Source organism: Ambystoma mexicanum, chromosome 6p (genome assembly GCF_040938575.1).
Source record: "Ambystoma mexicanum isolate Mex_15411 chromosome 6p, UKY_AmexF1_1, whole genome shotgun sequence".
Classification (NCBI taxonomy): Eukaryota; Metazoa; Chordata; class Amphibia; order Caudata; family Ambystomatidae; genus Ambystoma; species Ambystoma mexicanum.
The window spans coordinates 1,494,150,435-1,494,172,512 of record NC_090935.1 but is presented as its reverse complement, the minus strand read 5'-3'; the positions used below and the strand labels follow the sequence as shown (position 1 = coordinate 1,494,172,512).

General features: G+C 47.9%; 1 protein-coding gene across 3 annotated transcripts in view; it reads right to left on the bottom strand.

The window, feature by feature from the left end:
- SHROOM3 (shroom family member 3) overlaps window positions 1-22,078 on the bottom strand; it is a 351,046-nt gene that overhangs the window by 211,976 nt on the left and 116,992 nt on the right. For all 3 annotated transcript variants that reach the window (XM_069626325.1, XM_069626326.1, XM_069626327.1), the window contains exon 2: window positions 13,632-13,748. The gene's annotated coding sequence lies outside the window, so the exon portion shown is untranslated. The remainder of the gene's footprint in view (window positions 1-13,631; window positions 13,749-22,078) is intronic.

The following is a 22,078-nucleotide window of genomic DNA, read 5'->3' as shown; positions in this document are numbered from 1 at the left end:
TCACAATTTTCTGGCACCTGGACTGCTTGGGTTCCCACAAACCTCCCACCCATTTTCTGCCCGCGGCTGAATCACTTTGGTGCAATACACGCTTGCTGTGGACCCGATTGAGGTGGACGCGTGCGGTTAATAGAAGGCTGAAATAGCTGCTCAGAATTTCAGGATCTGGAGGGCCTTTCTAATGTGTTCACCCCATGTGACTTCGCTGCAAACCTTATCCCCATATAGTCAAACGATTGAACGACTTCAAGCTCATTGTTGTTAACTACAAGCATCGGGTGTTGGAGGCATCTCAATGCCAAGAATTTAGATTTCTCAGACTTTATCTGGCGATAGTGTGTAGCAAAGAATCTTTCCAAGTCCTAAGAATCACATTGTTAGCAAACAGCAGACGCAGGGTTTTCCAAACTTGATTGCTGGAGCATCCTGGAATGTCTCGAGTTAAGACTTTGTCAAGGAAACTAGTGTATCAAATGAACGACAACAGGGCAACCACAGACCCCTGCATCACACCATGAAAGAAAGGAAGAGGTGCGTTGCCCTCGTGAGCCCAATCTCCCTCAACCCTGGCTGAGTGTATATACATCAGAGCAGCAGGAATGCCGATACCTTCCAGGGTTTGACATCATTTGGCCCAATTGACCGATCAAAGGAGGTGTGCCGATCCATGAAGGGCAACATGAATGTCCTCTTCTAATCAATCTGTACTTTTCTGGGATGAAATGTAATGTCAAGCATTGGTCCACTGTTCTTTGCTGTTTCTGGAAGCCTAATTGACATAAAGAGAGCATGTTTTGATAGTCCTCCCATTTGATCAATCTTTTATGAATCGATTTCCCTTAAACTTTAGTATGGGAAACCAATAGCACAATTGGCCTGCAGCAACCTGCATCAGATTTGATGGCCTTCTTGAAATTCACTAAAATCTCACCCAACCTTCATGATACTGGTTCCTCGCCAGAGGCTACCACAAGAGACACAGCAAAAAAATCCAAATTGCCGGCTTTGAGCATGCCAATTCCCCAGGGACGAAGTGGGAGCCAGGCATCTCGGGAGGATATCTCAGGGGCAATGCGCTCACCTTAGAAGCAAGGTGACGCAGAGCAACGCAGGTTCAATCGGGTCCGCGCTTAGAAACCTGTGGGTATTAAGCACGTTATAAAAAACCACTTACAGTTACAATCCTACCTCATTTCTGTGAATTAACAGTTTCCTCAACTTTTCGCAAAGAGAAGGCCCTCAATGAGGGACAATTAGTCTTGTACCTTCTTTTATTGCCTGCAGAGCCAGCCTCATGGTGAACCAAAACCCTCCATTATCAGGTAGTAGGACCTTGCTCCCAAATCATTGACTGGCTGGCATAGAGCACAGCAAAGTATCCAAACGATCCTGAAGCACTGATGCCACTACACACCAGAACGGGTAGCGATGAGCTTCAAGCAACCACAGAGCAAAATGTCACTTGGTCACTACACAAGGCAGCTTCATGCTGAGCATCCCAGTGGACAGGTGGATAGGCCACCTTCTTTCTTCTCATAGTTTCTCTATAGACTTTCCTCGAATCCCAAATGCACGCTCAGTCCCTAACGTTAGTTTTAAGCACCTCTAAGAGAGACAGGTACAAAGGTGGCATGTTGACTGGCAAAGACTTTTATTAACAACCAAAATGGGGAATTGGAGGAAAACCAAACTAGCCCTACCCATAAGAGAGGTTTCCCTGCCACAAAAGAAAACCACCTAATGAAACGGTCTGTGTCAGAATGTCCAAAGTAAAGTTCACTGTCCCTGCGTCCAACCTATCCCTCACAAGCTAAACCCAATATAATCTGGACAAGGAATTGTCTCTTGACTATTGAACTGCAGCCTGACCTTGTAGATCAGACACAAAAGTTCCAAAAAAGTGTAGTAAAATCAAGCAAAGGTTCCACAAAACTCAAAGGGTTGATTATCTTTACCCCAGAGTCTTTCCAGAATAGGAAAACAAGTCAATGTTCCACAAGACTCAATGGCTTGGCTCCTTTTCTCAGTACCCCCTCCTTGGTCTACTCTCCTGCCAAGTAGGGTACACAACCTCCTCATTCGCCCGCAGATTTGGTTTACTCTCCTGCCAAGGTCTCGAAGTGTTCCTTGAGCATGCAAGCTTTGTATTCGTTGGTATTATGGCTTGGGGTATTTGCCCCCTGTATGGGTCCCAGACCCTCTTCACTTGGTTAGCTTCCCAGCTCTCTCTTTCTTCAGGCCACAGCCTTGGTTCTTTCTCCTGCCAAAGTCTGTGAATCATTCTTGCATGTATAAAGTTCATATTCCTCTTTGTTATTGGTTGCGGGTTATGTCCCCAGCATGTGTCCGAGACCCCTTCACTTGTATGTTCTCCCAGTTCTCCCTTTATTTATAAACCACAGGCTTGGTTTACACTCCTGCCAAGGTCTGTGGATGCTGTTTAAATATGCAAAGTTTGTATTTTTCACTGTTCAGTGTTTATCTTCCCATCATGGGTCCCAGAGCCCCTTCAAGCATTATTCTGCCTCTTTGGTGTCTCATACATCTTGACTCCAGCCACCTGCCCCCTCTTGGTCTCCACAACCTTGGGATCAGGCTCACTGGTACCTGTAGGACCTGGGCCGTCCCTCTCTGGTTGCTTGCAGGTATCCCAGGGGCTTTGGTGGCTTCCTGGGCTTTCCTGCCTCCTCAATGACCTTTTGTGTGCTTCTGCTGTTCGCGTCTGTCGGCCTGTACTCTCGCGGCTCCAGTTGCCAGCAAGCAGCTTTCCTTCACTCTTTGCTGCGAGCCTTCTGCGAGTGTGGTTCTCTCTGCGACACAATGTTGTTCTTCCTCTGGCTGGCCTCTGCATACCTGAAGCTTTGCGTCGTCCCCACCGGACCAAGAAGGAAGACGCCATGCTGCAGTGCCCTATCTGTCTTTGAATGACAGCGGGCTAATCAGTCATTGCAAAGGCTAAAGCACATGCGGTCGTTCGTGTTGGTAATCATCATTACTTGATGCCTTGTCCCAGTAGTTATTAAAACAATACATGAGGGTATCAGGTAATGTGGAGAAGGATGGGTGTTGAGGGAAGCTGGGAGCGGGGAGCGGGGAAAGGGATAATGTGTTCTCCCAAGCTGGTCACTACTCTCAGTGGGGATCTCCTTCCCCATCAGATCCTCCTGCTGAGCACCAGCCCTAGGGGGCTCTCGGTTAGCACCCTCACCTCCCAAGCCTCATGAAAAGGCACTCCCACATCTAAAGCAGTGACGACACCTTGAGATGCGTCACAGGGGTGTCTTGCACTGCCTTGCTTCATAGTCCCTTGCTCGCTGCACCATAGGGAACCAAGCTGCACCTCACTCATGAGGCCCAACAAAGTCGAACTATGTCTGAGGTTACTTGTAGTTCCATACAGAGGGGAAGTGGCTTAGCGGTTCACGCTGGACTGCTCCCATTGGTGGCAGGACCAAAAGTGATTTGCAAATGGCCGGCCCCCTTCTGCAATGGCACAGATGGTATTAAAAAACAATGGTGTGGAGAATTGCACAGAGCAATACCAGTGGTTGTGATTAATTTAAAATCTTCCACCCATCACATGCTTTGGTTTTTGCTTCATCCTTGAACCACCCTCTTTGCTGATGAATAAAACCCTACCTATTGTGGGCAGTCTCATGAGCAAGCTTCCCTCAAAATAACCTAGAGGGCCACGTAGGCTTTCATTGTGTTCCTGGCTTCTATGTTTGGGGCCAAATCGGTCTCGATATGGGGAAGACTCAAGCCAATAACACGTTTGGGGTCACCTCGTTTAGACCATTGTATTCTTCCTCTGCTGGGTGCTATTTTCATGTGATCCACTCTGGACATGTCATACCTAGACGGCAACCACAGGGCTGTTGTTGCTTTGTAGACTGGGCATCACTTAAAGTATCACCACTTTCTCACATGCCCCCACAATCATTATGTAATTGATCAGGGAGGACCACTTCGTCGAAACAAATGTGGGTCTGGCCAGGTGTCGGGTGGGGAGGCAAGTGACGTTCTTCCATTCCCTGACCAAAGTCGATCACTATATAGGAATTCCCTTAAATTGTCTCCATGACTGTCATTCCCTCCGTAAGGAATTTTGCTTTAGGGGATATAACCCTCATGCAACCCCTTCAAGCAGAGTCTTCTACTCCCCCAGGATGGAGTTAATTTCCCCTAGCAAAAGGAAATATGGGGGTGCTGCAGCAGAAAGCTCTCATCATTATCCACATGGTCCAGTAGGTGCTCCAGGTGTTTCCAAAGTGTCCCGGTAGGGCTGCCACCATTTTACCAGGCAGGTTAAAAAAGTGTATAAGGACTTGATCAGACAGATGTGGCTTTCTCCTTCACACACACATGTTGCTACCTGGGTCAATGTACACTTCCTCCCACTGCCATGACAACCTGGTGCATAGACCAAATCCCAGCCCTCATGATGGCCTGCCACTAAGGTTTTGTGTTTTAGCAGCCCGTTTTTCAAATACCACTCATTACTCTAGTTTCCTGGAATGCTATGATCTCTATTTGGCAGACTCGTTCCCTCCAGCCAGTGTCTTCTACACGTTTGCTCAGCCCTGCAATAGTCCAGGATGCACAGACCCGGCAGCAAGCGAGCTCTTCCATGCCGTGATATCGAGCGTGCTACAAGGAGCGGAGGGGCTTGTGCAGAAAGAACATGCCATGCGTTCAATGGGACTGTCTGCTTGTTCCATAACTATGGACAAAGGTGGAGTAATGGAGCTTGTCTCCTCAAGGCTGCAGCCCTCCATTACCATTCCCGGGTTCTGCCTCATGTCTAGATCTCCCATGCTAGGACACCCTGAAGGCAAAACCACCTTTCTACAATAGGCCAGGATGGCCTTGTAGTCGGTTCAGTACCTCTATCCCAAACTCCCTAGCTAACTAGGAAGCCCTGCTGCACCCAAACCCCCTCACCCCCCCACCAGTCCCCATCTCCACAAGCCCTTGCCACCAGGAAGAGGCAGGAGCTCCCTCTGCTCGACACCACCATCAATGTCTCCCACCAGCCACATCAGCCTCTGCTCAATCATGTTCTCTGAGGGAGCGGTGACAAAATTCCCGGAGACTACACAAGGCATCAGGAAGGCTTCCAGAAGAGCGAGGGCCCAGGGGGAGAAGCTGGACATGATGGAGGATTGAAATAAACCAATGGGCGAATTTTGCTCTATCTGGGCCTTGGCCCTGCCCCTGCGTCCCCCCACTCACTATTGTCCATATTGGCCCAACACAATCACCCTCAATAGGTTTAAATATTTAAACACAATTCTTGATGTAGAACCCCTTACAAATGCACCCTAAATAAATCAAATAAATATTGGGACTCGCCCAGGGCACCCTACATGCCATATGCACAGCAGGGGGTTCCGCTCTCCTCCCATGCACCAGGGTATTCAACCAATGTCTAACTGTGTTGATCAATGGCAGTGTGCGTTCTGGGTTTCCTGGTCAAAAACCCTTGACCCCCACCAGATCCACCAACGATAGGGTGGTCTCTGGGGAGGAATGCAAGGAAACGTCCCCCTCCTCGGACAGCAATGGGCCATGCATAGCTTTAACTTGAAGCCCTGAAGTCTCCAGGCCTGTCCTACAAGCAGCACCCCCGGCAAGTAGCCTTGACCCCCCCCCTCCATCAGGGGGGACTCCTTGAGTGCCGTTATTTACAAGATTCTCCAGCCAGGCTTCCTCACTCAGAACCTAGAACTATAGTGGTGCCAGCTGGGCCCAGGAGGCTACAATGGGATGGGTTGTCTCCAACAAAGCTATTCAAAGAGGGAGATTCGGGGTCTATTGCATGATCTTGTACCAGGCTGGTGTCCCCAAAATGTGCACAATCCGGCTTGGAATGGTCAGGGAGAGAGAGAGAGAGAGAGAGAGCACTGACCGAGGGGCTGGAGCAGGGCCATGAAACCTCGATGTTTGCTGCAAGGCATCTTAGCCTTCTCCCTTTCTCTCGCCAAGGTCTCACTGCATCCCAAAAGCTTCCCATTGGCCTGGCGGGCCGCACCCAGTGATGCTTAAGGAGGTTGATCACTTTCATCCTAAGCTGAACTATCTCCCTGCCCATTGCAGCAGCTCCCTCACTAGCCACAGACCTGATCACTGCAGATGAACAGCCCATTGCATCTTCACTCTGCACAGAGCCTCCTTCCTCCTCAGGCAGCTCAAGTGACACTATGAGGCCAAGGACTGGAGCAATCATCACAGGGGATTGATAAGGGTCCTTGCTGACCTGGACAAGGAGTGTTGGGGATCTCCCTGTATTTCCTCAAGGCGCTGGAGGAGTCCACCTCGCCCACCTCTCACCTCCTGGACCAAAATAGGCTTGGGCTTGATGCAGATAGTAGGGGAGGCTGGAAGCGGGTGGCAGAAGAAAGCTTTGAAAGGGTTAGAACAGATCAGGCAGGCTATGCTAGCCAGCAATCCCTCCATCGTGTCACAGTCCTCCTTTCCCTCATCTAACACACGCTCCCGCCTCCTGGCAAGAAAGCCCTGTCCCTCAACATTAGTTTCCAGTTCCCACCTTACACTGCTCTTACAGGCCTCTTGTAGGGGCTTACAGCCTTATTACGAGCTTGGTGGTATCTCGGCGGTAATACCACCAAAGGTTATTACCTTGTCACCATTTGGTCTGGTGATATTAGCACCAACGTTATTACCACCAGATTACATGTGGTAGTAGGCAGTGTTGGTCCCCATTAATTGGAGTCCATAGGGCGCTATGGGGATTTCGGCAGTAATAACACTGGTGGTAATACCAACGATTTGGCAGTTCTTGGGCGGTACGGTGGAGGAGTTACCTGCTGGAGGGGTTTCCTCTGTCTTACCTCAAAACCTGTAGTTTGGCGGTGTGGTAATGCAGCAGTAAAGCGGTGGTAACTCTGTTAATACTGCATTACAACCATTTTTTTTTAACCACACCACCAAACTCGTAATGAGAGTTTTCTGGCCAAACATCTGCTTCTGTTGAATATGCCTTGGGAGGTCATGGCCACGGGAAGAACTCTGCTCCACTTCAGGAACCTCAACCGAAAGAAATGCGCAGGAAAGCCACAACATAAGGACACGAAACAGAATCCTGGAGACTGGCCAAAGCCGACCCGGAATACTAATGACTCATGAACAGAGCATCTGAACACCAACTTGGGAAGTGCGCTCTATACATCGCGGCACAGATGTTTGGGATTGTATGGGCCTATGCAGAGCTCGGGACCTAAACACGCCTTTCATTATCAACGGAACATGGTTATTACCGTCATCTATCAGGAAGCAGGTGGAATCATTGACCCAGCTCGTAACCCCTGGACCAATGATGCAGACGCCCCACACCACAATCAACCGACCATGCGACAGGTCGGGCTCTGAAATGCACCCCAAAAGACATGACCAATACAGGAACGCTAGTGACGCCGAAACCAGAGGCAGAAGCCGAGATGCGCTGCCAGCTCCACCTCCAAACACAGAAGGGGCAGCTATATTCCTTAAATTCAAACGTTTCCTTTCTGTGATTTATGCTTAATAAACAAAGCCTGCTCCTGCCTCTAGTGATAGGTGAGTGATAATGAACTCTTAGTGAGTAAGACACGGTGAGCTATGTGCACGTGGAGAACTGAGGGAGTGAGTAACTTTATGTCGGGCTAGTAGGTTGCAACTTGGCATTTTCACCCCTGTTGGAAACCTACAAACAAGCCAAAAAAAAAAGGCAAATGCGAGAGCGAGTTAAGCGCACACTTTGGAGGCACAGGAGGATTAGGGGGTGTAGCGTTTGGGATTATATTCATGTATTATTGTTTTGGGGCCCAGGACACGGAATACTGCCATGTGGCTGCCTTTTCTTCCCTACCTTGTGGTATATTGCAGCTTGGCCAGTGTCCTTCTTTTCACAAGTGGACAGTATTATTGCGATCCATGAGGGCTCAGCATCGTGCTTCAGGCATCTTGACCCCCCTCCCGGGGTGCTTTTGGAACATGGACTTCACCTTCCAGTATGAAACGGTTCTCTCATGTTCACTTGCTCAATGTGCTTTAGGGAGTTGGGCAACCGTTCTCCTAGTGATTGCTGTCTTAGGTTTCTGTAGCAACTCCGGCCTCAGGTATGCAGCTTTTATTCTTGTACCCGCATCCTCAATATTCTCGGCGAACTCATTCCATTAACGGCCATTTTGCTAAATATTCACTTTCTCAATGCACTCTAATAACTGGCCTCAAGTCCCAGCAGGCAGCATTTCTCTTATTGGTCACCTTTTCAAGGCACTTTAGGAACTGGCCTCAAGTCCCAGCAGGCAGCATTTCTCTTATTGGTCACCTTTTCAAGGCACTTTAGGAACTGGCCTCAAGTCCCAGCAGGCAGCATTTCTCTTATTGGTCACTTTTTCAAGGCACTTTAGGAACTGGCCTCAAGTCCCGGCAGGCAGCATTTCACTTATTGGTCACTTTTTCAAGGCACTTTAGGAACTGGCCTAAAGTCACTGCAGGCAGCATTTCTCTTATTGGTCACTTTTTCAAGGCACTTTAGGAACTGGCCTAAAGTCCCGGCAGGCAGCATTTCACTTATTGGTCCCGTTTTCAAGGCACTTTAGACACTGGTCTCAAGTCTTGGTCACTTTTTCAGTGCACTTTAGGAAATCTTTCCTCAAAGTACCAGTAGGAAGCGTTTCAGCTTCTCTTCCCATCTTCAATGGCTTGCCTGTTCAGGACTGGAACCCGGGATTTCTTCCTCTGCAGCCTTCGTCTCCCTCTTCTCGCTGCAGTCTTGGGCCCATGCCATGCTAGGTACAGAGCGAGAATCCAAGGCATCACTCGTTGGCAGGGCACCAGACTTCAACCTGGCAGATACCCGAGGTGTCCGCGATTGCAGGTTCGGACGGGACAAAGGTCAGCAAAGTCACCCCGGCCACAGCCACACACTATGAAGACAGCAGTGAACGTGACATTAGCATAGATGCTCCTGGAAACCAATGACATTCTAAAGGATTTTATTCAATGTATTTGCCATTTGTTGTGGGCATCGCCAGCAGTCTTCCAGTGCAGATCTTTGTAAATACCAAATGAGATGGCAGCTTGAAGTAGGCGATGCCCAGGGCATTTTGTAACAGGCTGATGTTATATTGTAGTCTTGTCTTGTCACTGGCCTGGAGTGCTTGCTATCAGAATGTTGGTGCATGAATGCAGCTCAGGAGAATGTTGGGTGGATCTGTGTGTGAATGTTCCGAGAGTGTCAGTTGGGAGCCTGAGCAGGTATGATAGGATGGCTGGTGGGTCTGCTCCCTTATATGTACTGTAATACCCATCCCTGTCACTGCCCAGTCATCAATGCCACTGTATATACTTGAGAGTAACAGGATTATGTACATACTGTACACGCTGTATAATAAAGTCTACCTGGACCAATCTGAGACTCCACAGCTGGTCTGTGTATGAGTGCTAAGCAGAGTGACACCAAAGTGACTTTACAACAGCTGCAGAAGAAATCTGTTGGAATGACACCCTGCAGTTATTTCCCTTTTATGAATCCATCTAGACTGCCGGCTTCTAAGCACTCCACACAAGAATCAAAACAGGATCAAATACATGTAATCCATCCTTCAGTAAACAACATCATAACGCATCAACTCGAGAAAACATAAGAAATAGAAGAGGTCCAGCCAGACAATTACAGGAAAAAGTAATATATTTGGAAACGTGTTTTGATAACCACGAAGAGTTTTTCCAGCTGCCTCATAAAAGACCCGACGCCAGGTACTTTGTTTCTAAAAGCAGCAGGATGGGGTCTGCAGCGTCACTATTACTAAGAGGATAGACTATATCTGCAACATATCCGGATATCATAAGCCAAGGCGCCAAATAAAATGGTTGTCTCAGATCAAACCCAGCGTACACCGAGTGCTTTAAGGGGGAGGAAGAATTGACAGGCCCTCTATTTAGTGGGTGTGGCCTAAATAGAGGTGGGTGGGGTGGCTGGCAATTGCTTGTCTCGCATTCTGGGCAGGAAGTGGGAGCCAAGCAAGAGAGAGGAAGGGCACATTGCAATCATTCCTTTTGGTGTGCCCTACCTCTCCTTTTGTTTCTTAATCACAAGCTGCCTACGGGGGTCGGAGCCTGTGATTAAGAAACACAAAGAGGTGGAAGTAGCGAAAGGCAAGGCATGATCGCAGTGCCTCTCCTTTTGTTTCTATGTGTGAGGTGTCAATCCCCTCAGCCAGCCCTTTAACTCTACATAGCTGTGTGGTTATAGGACTGCTTGCAGGCTTAACAACACCAATTAAGAAACAGGAGAGGCAGGGGCACTGCCCCCTGCCTCATTTTTTTCTAATCAGCAGCACAACCCCCTCCCCCCACCAACACACGCAGCCCTTTAACCATGCAGCTCTGAGCCAAAGGGACTGCCTGAGAGTGTTGATGATTCTTGGGCTTCTTGGGGGAGCTTCTGCAGAGCCCCGGCTTAGGAACACTTTTTGGAGACTGACAAGGCTCCTCTCCGGGTAGCCACGGCCCACTTAAAGCTCTGCATACAGCCAACCCCAAATATAGATAAATAGTTATGAGAATGTAAAGCAGCTTCAGGCTGAGCGGAGCAGCAGACACAATAACAGGATCTTGGGGAAAGTGAATAAGTCTTCCCCATATACCTCCCTGCAAAGAACAATTGGGCAGCAGCTGCATCGTAATGGTAGGAGCGGGAAGGCAGGGACACTAATGGTTTGAATAGCTTCGGAGTTCAGCAATCCCACCGCTCCCCCTTTATAAGGGGTCACAGTTGCTATCACCAGTAGGGGACCAATGAAGGGCTCTGATTCCGGGGTCATAGGTTGGGATTTTGTGACAGGTCTAGGCAGATGTAAAGGGTCTGGCGGGCCAGTCTGGTGGGCTGCCTGGCAGTGGGCGGAAGGGAGACATTATTTGTTTTAGTGGTCGGATAGGAAGTCTGCAAGTTGGGTCGGGGAGGGGTCTGTTTGCACAAGTTAGCTATTGTAGCTTTGGTTGGTATGGTCGCCTTACGTGGGGCTTGCTTAATTTTGTTCAGACAGGGTAGTTTAGAGGAGCAGTTGGGGGGGGGGGTGGTGTGAAGGAGTAGGAGGACGTGGGATTCCTGAAAGAATTCCTTGGAATGGTGGATGCCAGGGGAAAATCACAGAGGAAGTGACTTCTTGGCAATGGACATTGAAGCAAAGTTGGGCAGCAAATGGAGAGGATTGCAAGAGGGAGGGTAGACGCGGCAGTATATGAGGTTACATGTATAGGCTAGAAGCTGTATGGGTCAAGACTGTAAGCCAATTTCATTCTGGATGGAGTTTTCTTGTAGGCTAAGACCTGTCAGATGTAGGTGAACTTTCCCACCTAAAAGAATCCAGTATTGGAGGAGAAGACTACCTTTTGTGATTTGGTGAAAGAGGGACACGCAGCCCTACAGATAAGGGGTGTATCAGCCACTTTTACTCCCTAAATATAGGCAACACTCCCAAAAAATAAAAAGATGGAGTAAAAATGCTCCCAATAAAAAATGGAAAATGGACACATAGGAGCTACTGCCTCTGCTTTCACGCAAACAGATCCATAAATGTTTTTGGACCAGTAGTTAATGTAGTATCGCAGGAAGAAAAGACTAGAATTATGGAAAAGGTCACATTTATCTATTAATATGCAGGAATAACTTGGTGCAAAGAACTTTTTCTGAAAAAAATATTTCTCCCATTGGGAACGGGACTCATGTTTTTACTCCCAAAAAATCATTGTACTCCCAACTTTCAAAAAAGGGGAGTTAAGTACCCCCACTTCAAAATCTTATCTGGAGCACTAGGGACCTGTGTAGTATTTTTGGAGAAGACATTGTGGCTCTTTACTGTCAGAGTGATGACTACACAGGAGAGAGGCGGAATGTGAACCTATTAATGAGGCTTATGTGGACAGGTGACCTTTTTGTACAGCATTTTTTTTATTATTATAGTGTGCTGTCTTTGGTCTTTGATGGAGGAAGAGGCGTTTTCTGTAACTGGTGATTTCTGGACAGGCGGAAGGTTTGGGCTGCATTAAATGGTTTCTTCGGGTGGGCAGGAGGGGGCACTAGTTTCTTCCTGAAACCTAGGATGGCAGAGAACTTTGAAGGGCGCTCGAATGGTGCTGTAGTAGGAAGAAGCAAACTGAAGAGGGAAAAGTAATTGCCTTCTGAGACTTCTATGGACAGTAGAGCCGCTGTGGTCAGAGTAGCGCAACGCAGAAGGAAATCCAGCTGAGGCGCAATATTGGATCCCTGGATAGAGTACTTTTAATAGAACTGGGTTGTGTAAGAGCCCAAAATAGCCCAAGATGCAGTTGAATTAAGGATCAGGGGTGTGTGCCAGATCCTAGGTAGCCATTGAGCCACACCCATTAAAATGGCAACTGGAAGGGATCTGGATCATTAGGCAAGTCTAGTTTTCCCTAATAGGAAGGAAAGGCTGACCACCAAGGCAGGGAAAGGTCTGGTCACAGAGGTCACTGGAGGGAGAGACAGAGGAAAGGTAGGTTCCCAGTCCCGAGGTTCAGTAGGAACAGGCTATTAATGAAGGCCCGAGGGTGTCCAAGAGACAGATTCAACCAACAGGACACTTGGGTGTGGGACAAAGAGTCAATGAGACCCCCATGATCAATGAATCGCAACCAGCCACGGTTGTGTGGGGGGAGTTGAACCAAAAAATGTCGTCCCGAGAGTTAGTATTACCCCTGTAGATGGGGCAGGCTGCATGAGTACTATTTCTGAATACGGTTAGGCTACAGGGCTCCAGAGTTACTTCTTCCGGGGCGTGCTTCTATGGCATGCCTGCCGCATCTGTTTACACACGTGGCTCCTTTTAATGAGTATGATTGGTTCTCATTCTGAAGTTGGAGTGGACCCACTTTCATACTCCATGTTCGTTTATGTTGTCCAGTGAGGTTCAGCCATACCATCAACACAGTTGACAAATACATGTTGTGCTCGCCTTGGAAATTGCAGGAAGCGAACCCCTAAGTCTGATCAGAACATAGTCCACCTTTGCCTCGGTTAGTACGGGTGAGTTGGCACTCTCCTGTTACTTCAGACGTAAAGTGGCAATCACTATGATTATAGCGCCCGCGAGGTGTGTTTTCACTAGGGGGTCAGGTGAACATATTACCAAGAGCGTCACATGATATGATATGACAGGTTATTTATAATGCGCTTAATACCCAGAGGTTTCTAAGCGCGGTCCGGGGTTCGAACCAGTGGTGCTTCGTGTTGTCTTGCTTACAAGGCGAGCATGTTGCCCCCGAGCTATCCTCCCGAGACCATAAAGCTTGTTGATATGGGCCTGCACATGCAACTCAAACAATAGTGTTGGCATATGAAATTAGTAGGTGAAATCCATGAGAAAGAAGTAAGAGGGGCGGGGATGGTGACAAGAGTGCTCCACTCTAGAAGTTCTTAGATACAGTTGGGTTTCAAGTGCATACTGGATATGTTGATCAAAAGTACCCCAACCAGCTGCGCGTGCAAAGTGAACAGGGCTGGAAACCGTCTAGCAACTCTAATGCGAATGGCAGTTGGCGCAGAGCTGGATTCACCCGCACTTGGAACGTGCGATTGGTTTGAAAGGAAAACTGGCTCTTACCGGTTCCTTGGTCTGTGTCTGCGGCATGCTGCTGCGCTCTGGAAGGCTGCGGATTCGCCCAATAGGTTCAGGTCGTGGGCAGCGGAAGATGCGTCATGCCTCTTCTAGGGATGTGCTCTGCAGAAGAATACGAAAAACATCAGGTAAGTGTAGGCCGAGGGTGGCGCACATGAAGGAACACGGTGAAAGTAGCGCGGTAACAGCAAGATATGGATTATGGCAATTACTCAATGACAAGACACGCCTCTCACAGGCACGTTTCAGAGACACGCTTACAGCTGGAGGACAGAGGGATCAAAGGTTGCTGAAATGCCACAGGTCTTAATCCCTAGTGTACGCAGGTATTTGGTAGCACCCCGTACACCTCCAGGGTCCGTTAATTGCATACCTGTAAAATGAAAAGGGCTAGTCACACACTCCCGCACACCTACACACAACAACAAACAGCCAGACACCCATAATGTACAATTGTTCGAATAAGTAACTTTTCTGTCTCCAAGCCTGCAATGAAAACATCACCAGACCTCAAGAAATACAAACAAGACGCGCCATCGTCCTGGCGGGAACAAAGGAACGAGCGGAGCAGCATCAATAACCGCGCTTTGCCGCGTAGGTGCAAATTGCGTTTGTTTTGGCTGCGCCGGCCGGTTGCGGAATCCTCGGCTCTATTTACTTCTTGCGAAGGCGCGTGCCCCTGCGTGGCAGCCGCCCCTCTCTGACAGGGCCGCAGGGAGCACGGCGAGGGCGTGCTAGTCGCCGTTTAGTGACGATGCCGCCATCTAGGGCCCAGATGCCTCACATGGTTCGGATGCCATTCTTGGACTGTATGAAGCGAGCCTTCGCCGGACCCTTTTAAATGGCACTAGGCCCATTGCCCCGGGCGGGAATGTTAAACTCCACGCTGCTGCAATGCACCAGGGCGCAGCAGCGCTTTCACCTAATTTCTGCGAGTTTCTGTGGTACAGTAAACCATATGGCCCGAAATCTACCATGGGACTGGTCCACAACAGAAGAGTGTTCCCACAAACGCTGCTTTGTGCCATTAACTTGACATGAGAATGCCCAGTGGTGGTGGCAGAGAGCATGCGCAAGGAATTCACAGTAAGGGTAGGAGGATCTTCATTTGCCGCTCCCCGGGTTGCCCGCCCCCTTCCCCCGGCCTGATACCCTTCTCCAGGAGGCTCTCTCTCATGGCCTTGTTGCTACCCTTGCCAACGTTAGATGAGGCTCATTCCGAGGACGAAGGAAGAAATAGGCGCAAGCCTGGCCAGTGGCAGATTTAAGGCAAAAGCCTCCTAGGCAAGACTGACTGAAAGAGGGACCCTTGGCAGGGGAGTTTAGAGTTAGTGGAGTTAATGGCTATCACCAGTGCAACATTAATTAAGCAATAAGCCCAGAGCCGTGGGGGCATTACAGAGTCAGGTAAGGCCCTGGGGCCCATAGTTACAGGCCAGAGCGAAGCGAGTGCCTCAACGAAGCCCCCGCGGTATTACCTGACTCAGTAATGGCCCCGCAGAAAGGAGATGATTGCTATTATTACATCAGCCAGCAAGACCGGGGTACTAATAGCATTCTTTTTCTGTTCCGGAACCCTGCAGCGTTCCCGAACAGGAAAAAATAAAAACTGGCTGCCGGGGAAAGGAAAACGGAGTCCGCTTTCCCTTTCTATCGCGGCAATCGGAAGCAGACGCACTGGGGACAAATGTATTCCCAGCGACTTAGCTCTCGAAAACAGAGCAAAAAGAAGGTAGGGTGGGGAGGGGATTGTTTGGAAGGGGGGGAGAGGAGAAAACACTTAACTGAATCCCCGGTGGGGGAGGATTGCAGCCTCCAGCCGTGTGGTGGCTCGGAGTGGCGATTACCCCATTCCAAGCCTTCTCATTGGCTGAGGGACTGCCACAGATGCCCGCCGGGATTTGAAGACGAGGGATTCTGCGTCGGGTAATTCCCCGGCGAAGGCCAATCAGATTGCTTGTTCCCTCTAAGGGAGGCATGAAGCATGCACAGACAACCTGGGCTAAACAGAATACCTGGGTTCCTGCCACCCTTCCTCTCGCATCACTATCACGCTCCTTACCTAGCTACAGCAAACTTATCCAAGGAGGCTGAGGAAATGCTATTTTCTGGTGCTGTGAGACCAAGGGAGTGGAATAGGAGTCACTCATTCCACAGGAGGGGGACAGAGCATTTAGAAACACCCGTACGTGCGAAATGTTTCTAACGTAAGCCAAACACCACAAAGCTTCTTCGTGGGAAAATCTTCCCATGGATGTGGCTGTGTTTGCATTAGAACAGCAGTACCTGTCTCACAACCGCGCCTATGGAAGTAATGGAGGCCCACTCCACATACGCAAGTGCCACTTCCATAGATTCAAGGCACGTCATTTTGAAAACATTGGTTTCACTTATTTAACCATCATCAGTCTGCAGCTCACGAAACCCAATGGGTTGTAAGGCCACTTGGAAGAGAGGGTGAGAAGCCAAATATGTTGCTCTTGGAATAAAGACAGCATGTCAGTGGTGCTGAAAGGTTTACGCAGAAAGAGATAAAAGAGTGTGGCATTAAGCAGTTAGGAATCGCTAACCCACAACATTATTGACATGAAATTTACAATCTTGGGCAGTGAGTGATAAAGGCGAGACAGGGGTGCTCTTTGCATTAACGTCTTGCAATCTTTCAGATTCTGTTGTAAATACAGAAAGAACAAAAAAAGAATGGAGAAGAGAAAACAAGAAGTCCGCAATGTACACAAGTTCTTCTCACCGGTGCACACAGAAGCATCGCCCGCATTCTTAGGCACTGTGAGTGCTGGGGACATGCATGGTCTGGGGCACAGTCAGTCTGTAACATTCTTACGGACTGTCAACATGCTTGTGTAAATGCGGATACCAGCAGGTATCCTTACTACACTGCTCCCTTGGGACAGTAACTTACATGTGCACAGACATGTAACTGGAACTATCAGCCTGTTCTGTGACACACGAATTCGGATGCTCTGTAATTCACGGGGCCGGGGTGGGGGGGGGCAGGGGAGCAGAGGGGTATTCTGCAGCACACGGCACATTCCATGGCTAAATCATTCTAGTGCACATGTTGGTATGGTACCGTATGTTTGGGATCTATTCAGGGGTTTCGTTTATTCTGTGTCTTGCAAAGCGGCACATGTATGCGGGACACTTCGCAGCATCCATGTGTACTTTAAACACATCCGGATTATGAAACAAAACGCAACACATAAAACACGTTCAATCAAATGTAAATCCATACTTTTTAATTAAAAAATATATATCAAATTATTGTCCCCAATTAATAGTTTGTATACAATGTCAATCCTCCCACCAAGTTCTTAAGGGCAATATAAAACCCATGTCTAGAGGCCTGAGCATGGGAAATAACAGGGGCCTGCCCTTGTCAGAGGTGCAGCGCTACAGGCGAAACACCCGCTACAGCTGCCTGCAGCATTGTGGGACTGCTGGTGTGACTGGGCTAAATACAGTCCCTGAGGTCTAATTGTTTTGTCCAATTTTTACCTGCAACCAAGAGGGTGAGTTAGGAAGTTTAAAACCCTGTCTAAAGAGGTTTAAAATGCTTTTCTTGTAGTGAAAAGAGGTGCAAAAAAAGTCCGGCCTGAGGACAAACAAATGATGTTAAACAGTTACATCTATGTTGCCCGCCTTCCCACCTCCTTTCCAATGTGACACACTAAAAGGTTACAACTCCCCTTGTATGCATACCAGAAATTGTACAGTAGTTGTATGCTGCTGTGTATACAACCCCTTCCCACAGCCCCTTTTCATTCTTAAAATGGACTTGTAAAAAATCTTTAACAGAAGGCAGGCAGATTTTCAGAAGTACTGCATGTGGTATTTTTGTAAATCCATTACTAAAAACCCAGCAGATCTCATATAAAGAGTCTGGAATTGGTGCACGCTTTAACCTTCATTTGACCCCAAGCGGTAAATCTAGTAAACAAATGTGCCACACACATAATAAAGGCCATCGTATCATTCATAAACATACTCAAGACACAAACACAAATGTAATCCTTCCACAGCTGTATAGATCAAAAGCAGATGTTTTAAAAGTCAAGCTTCTTGCGCACATTCTGCAACAACGTTGGCTTCTGGGATTTCGTTAGACCCGCCCCACCCCCCATCCCATCCACATGATTTAGTGTGTTCTAAAATAATTAAATCTAAAATAAATGTTGCTTCTATTGGTTACATGAATTTATGTTCAGTTTACAACTGAATATGCTCATATACATGGACCAGGATAAAAACATACATGTTTAGAGATCAGACTTCATAAACCAGAAATACAACTACAGAATTAGTGCACAGCCAGATTCACAGGGCAACACCGAGCGCCCAGAGCAACCTCTGAAAATACAGAGCAGTAGCGGCTCAAACACAGTTGCCACTGATAGTCAAACAATTCAGAGCGGTAAGCCTTTCACAAGATTGCTCAGGAACGGCATTCAGAGCGGCAAGCCTTTCACAAGATTGCTCAGGAACGCCATTCAGAGTGGTAAGCCTTTCACAAGATTGCTCAGGAACGCCATTCAGAGCGGTAAGCCTTTCACAAGATTGCTCAGGAACGCCATTCAGAGCTGCAAGCCTTTCAGAACATTGCTCAGGAACGTCATTCAGAGCAGCAAGCCTTTCAAAAGATTGCTCAGGAACGCCATTCAGAGCGGCAAGCCTTTCACAAGATTGCTCAGGAACGCCATTCAGAGTGGTAAGCCTTTCACAAGATTGCTCAGGAACGCCATTCAGAGCTGCAAGCCTTTCAGAACATTGCTCAGGAACGTCATTCAGAGCAGCAAGCCTTTCAAAAGATTGCTCAGGAACGCCATTCAGAGCGGCAAGCCTTTCACAAGATTGCTCAGGAACGCCATTCAGAGCGGTAAGCCTTTCACAAGATTGTTCAGGAACGTCATTCAGAGTAGTAAGCCTTTCACAAGATTGCTCAGGAACAGCATTCAGAGCGGCAAGCCTTTCACAAGATTGCTCAGGAACGCCATTCAGAGTAGTAAGCCTTTCACAAGATTGCTCAGGAACGGCATTCAGAGCGGTAAGCCTTTCACAAGATTGTGCAGGAACGGCATTCAGAGCGGCAAGCCTTTCACAAGATTGCTCAGGAACGCCATTCAGAGTGGTAAGCCTTTCACAAGATTGCTCAGGAACGCCATTCAGAGCGGTAAGCCTTTCACAAGATTGCTCAGGAACGGCATTCAGAGTGGCAAGCTTTTCAGAAGATTGCTCAGGAACGGCATTCAGAGCGGCAAGCCTTTCACAAGATTGCTCAGGAACGCCATTCAGAGCGGCAAGCCTTTCAGAAGATTGCTCAGGAACGCCATTCAGAGTAGTAAGCCTTTCACAAGATTGCTCAGGAACGGCATTCAGAGCGGCAACCCTTTCACAAGATTGCTCAGGAACGCCATTCAGAGCAGTGAGTGCCTTTCACAAGATTGCTCCGGAACGTCATTCAGAGCGGCAAGCCTTTCAAAAGATTGCTCAGGAACGCCATTCAGAGCGGCAAGCCTTTCACAAGATTGCTCAGGAACGCCATTCAGAGCGGTAAGCCTTTCACAAGATTGCTCAGGAACGCCATTCAGAGTAGTAAGCCTTTCACAAGATTGCTCAGGAACGGCATTCAGAGCGGCAAGCCTTTCACAAGCTTGCTCAGGAACGGCATTCAGAGCGGTAAGCCTTTCACAAGATTGTCAGGAACAGCATTCAGAGCGGCAAGCCTTTCACAAGATTGCTCAGGAACGCCATTCATAGTGGTAAGCCTTTCACAAGATTGCTCAGGAACGCCATTCAGAGTGGTAAGCCTTTCACAAGATTGCTCAGGAACGCCACTCAGAGCTGCAAGCCTTTCAGAACATTGGTCAGGAACGTCATTCAGAGCAGCAAGCCTTTCAAAAGATTGCTCAGGAACGCCATTCAGAGCGGCAAGCCTTTCACAAGATTGCTCAGGAACGCCATTCAGAGTAGTAAGCCTTTCACAAGATTGCTCAGGAACGGCATTCAGAGCGGCAAGCCTTTCACAAGATTGCTCAGGAACGGCATTCAGAGCGGTAAGCCTTTCACAAGATTGTGCAGGAACGGCATTCAGAGCGGCAAGCCTTTCACAAGATTGCTCAGGAACGCCATTCAGAGCAGCAAGCCTTTCAAAAGATTGCTCAGGAACGCCATTCAGAGCGGCAAGCCTTTCACATGATTGCTCAGGAACGCCATTCAGAGCGGTAAGCCTTTCACAAGATTGTTCAGGAACGCCATTCAGAGTAGTAAGCCTTTCACAAGATTGCTCAGGAACGGCATTCAGAGCGGCAAGCCTTTCAGAACATTGCTCAGGAACGCCATTCAGAGTAGTAAGCCTTTCACAAGATTGCTCAGGAACGGCATTCAGAGCGGTAAGCCTTTCCCAAGATTGTGCAGGAACGGCATTCAGAGCGGCAAGCCTTTCACAAGATTGCTCAGGAACGCCATTCAGAGTAGTAAGCCTTTCACAAGATTGCTCAGGAACGGCATTCAGAGCGGCAAGCCTTTCAGAAGATTGCTCAGGAACGCCATTCAGAGTAGTAAGCCTTTCACAAGATTGCTCAGGAATGGCATTCAGAGCGGCAACCCTTTCACAAGATTGCTCAGGAACGCCATTCAGAGCAGTGAGTGCCTTTCACAAGATTGCTCCGGAACGTCATTCAGAGCGGAAAGCCTTTCAAAAGATTGCTCAGGAACGCCATTCAGAGCGGCAAGCCTTTCACAAGATTGCTCAGGAACGCCATTCAGAGCGGTAAGCCTTTCACAAGATTGCTCAGGAACGCCATTCAGAGTAGTAAGCCTTTCACAAGATTGTGCAGGAACGGCATTCAGAGCGGCAAGCCTTTCACAAGATTGCTCAGGAACGCCATTCAGAGCGGCAAGCCTTTCACAAGATTGCTCAGGAACGGCATTCAGAGCGGTAAGCCTTTCACAAGATTGCTCAGGAACGGCATTCAGAGCGGTAAGCCTTTCACAAGATTGCTCCGGAACGGCATTCAGAGCGGTAAGCCTTTCACAAGATTGCTCAGGAACGGCATTCAGAGCGGTAAGCCTTTCACAAGATTGCTCCGGAACGGCATTCAGAGCGGTAAGCCTTTCACAAGATTGCTCCGGAACGGCATTCAGAGCGGTAAGTCGGCAACCCCTTTTTCGACAAGATGAACAATGCAAGGGGTTTTCCCTGAGATGCCCCTCCGTGCTTTCCAAACAAGCTGCATAAAATTGCATTGGAACAATGCCATGCAAAAACAAGAGAATGTGTAATCTGTCGACAGCTTATGATGATGAGTACGTCCGGAAATTGATAGAATCTTTACCGATAGTGGGGCTCAATAAAGATTTAGAAACATTGGACAAAGACGATCAATGGGATGAGTTAGTCCAAATGAGGAAAAGACTCATTCGCACAGAACTACATGCCATTATCATGTTAGAGTATGTTAAAAATCAGGCTCTACCTCAGGGTCTTATTGTGAGAAACGAACCCAGATTGTTTTTAGATAATCCGGATTTCAAATTAAAATGGAGCTATATCTCCAATAAATGTGGTCGGGATTGGCTTATTCTAATTATTGAAACAGCCCAGGAAACAGCCAAAAAAATCGAGATAGATCTGAAGGATCTAGAAGAGAAAATGAAGAGTAAATTTGATGTGGAAGCATTCAAAAAAGGCTTAGATAAACATCTAAAAGAAATGCAAGAGTTTAAGAATGAAACAATATCCGAAAGAATTAAAAGAATGAAAAAGGATATTCAGAATTTCTCACATGAGAAAGCATTTCGTTTTACCAACAAAGACTACAAATTTGGAGAGCCCAAACCTAATATAAAACAGAATCGGAGAGTACGTTTCCGGAATACATCATATAGTTCAAGTGGAGGAGGCTCCTCGGACTATGATGAATCCGGCGACTCTGAGATTCCCAACAACAGGGGGGGAGGCCGTCCATCTAGAGGTAGAGGCACAAGAAACAACAGTCAGAGAGGCAATAACCAAAGACAGGCTTTTTTAGGCAGAGGAGGAGATCAGAGACAATGGGAACCAGACCGAATGCAAACAAGGAGCTACAGGGGTTGGTAGTCAACCTTTCAAATTTTCAGATTACTAAGGAAGAAGAAGAAGTACTAAACAATGGGTTAAATTTTGTACTCACCAAGTTTCACAATCCTTTTGACTTCAGGATTGAATTTAATCAGTTTATGCGGAAAGTTCACCTTAAAGAGTTTTTTATGGATAATACCTTTGATAAGGGAGTGGTTTGAGAAATCCATCAGTTTTTTGTGCACCAACCAACGCACATACAGTAGAATCCAAGGTTTTTGAAAAAAAGGTTTTGGAGGAGGTAACCAAATTAGAAACTAAGGGTATCCCTCACCATTCTAATTTGAGTATAACA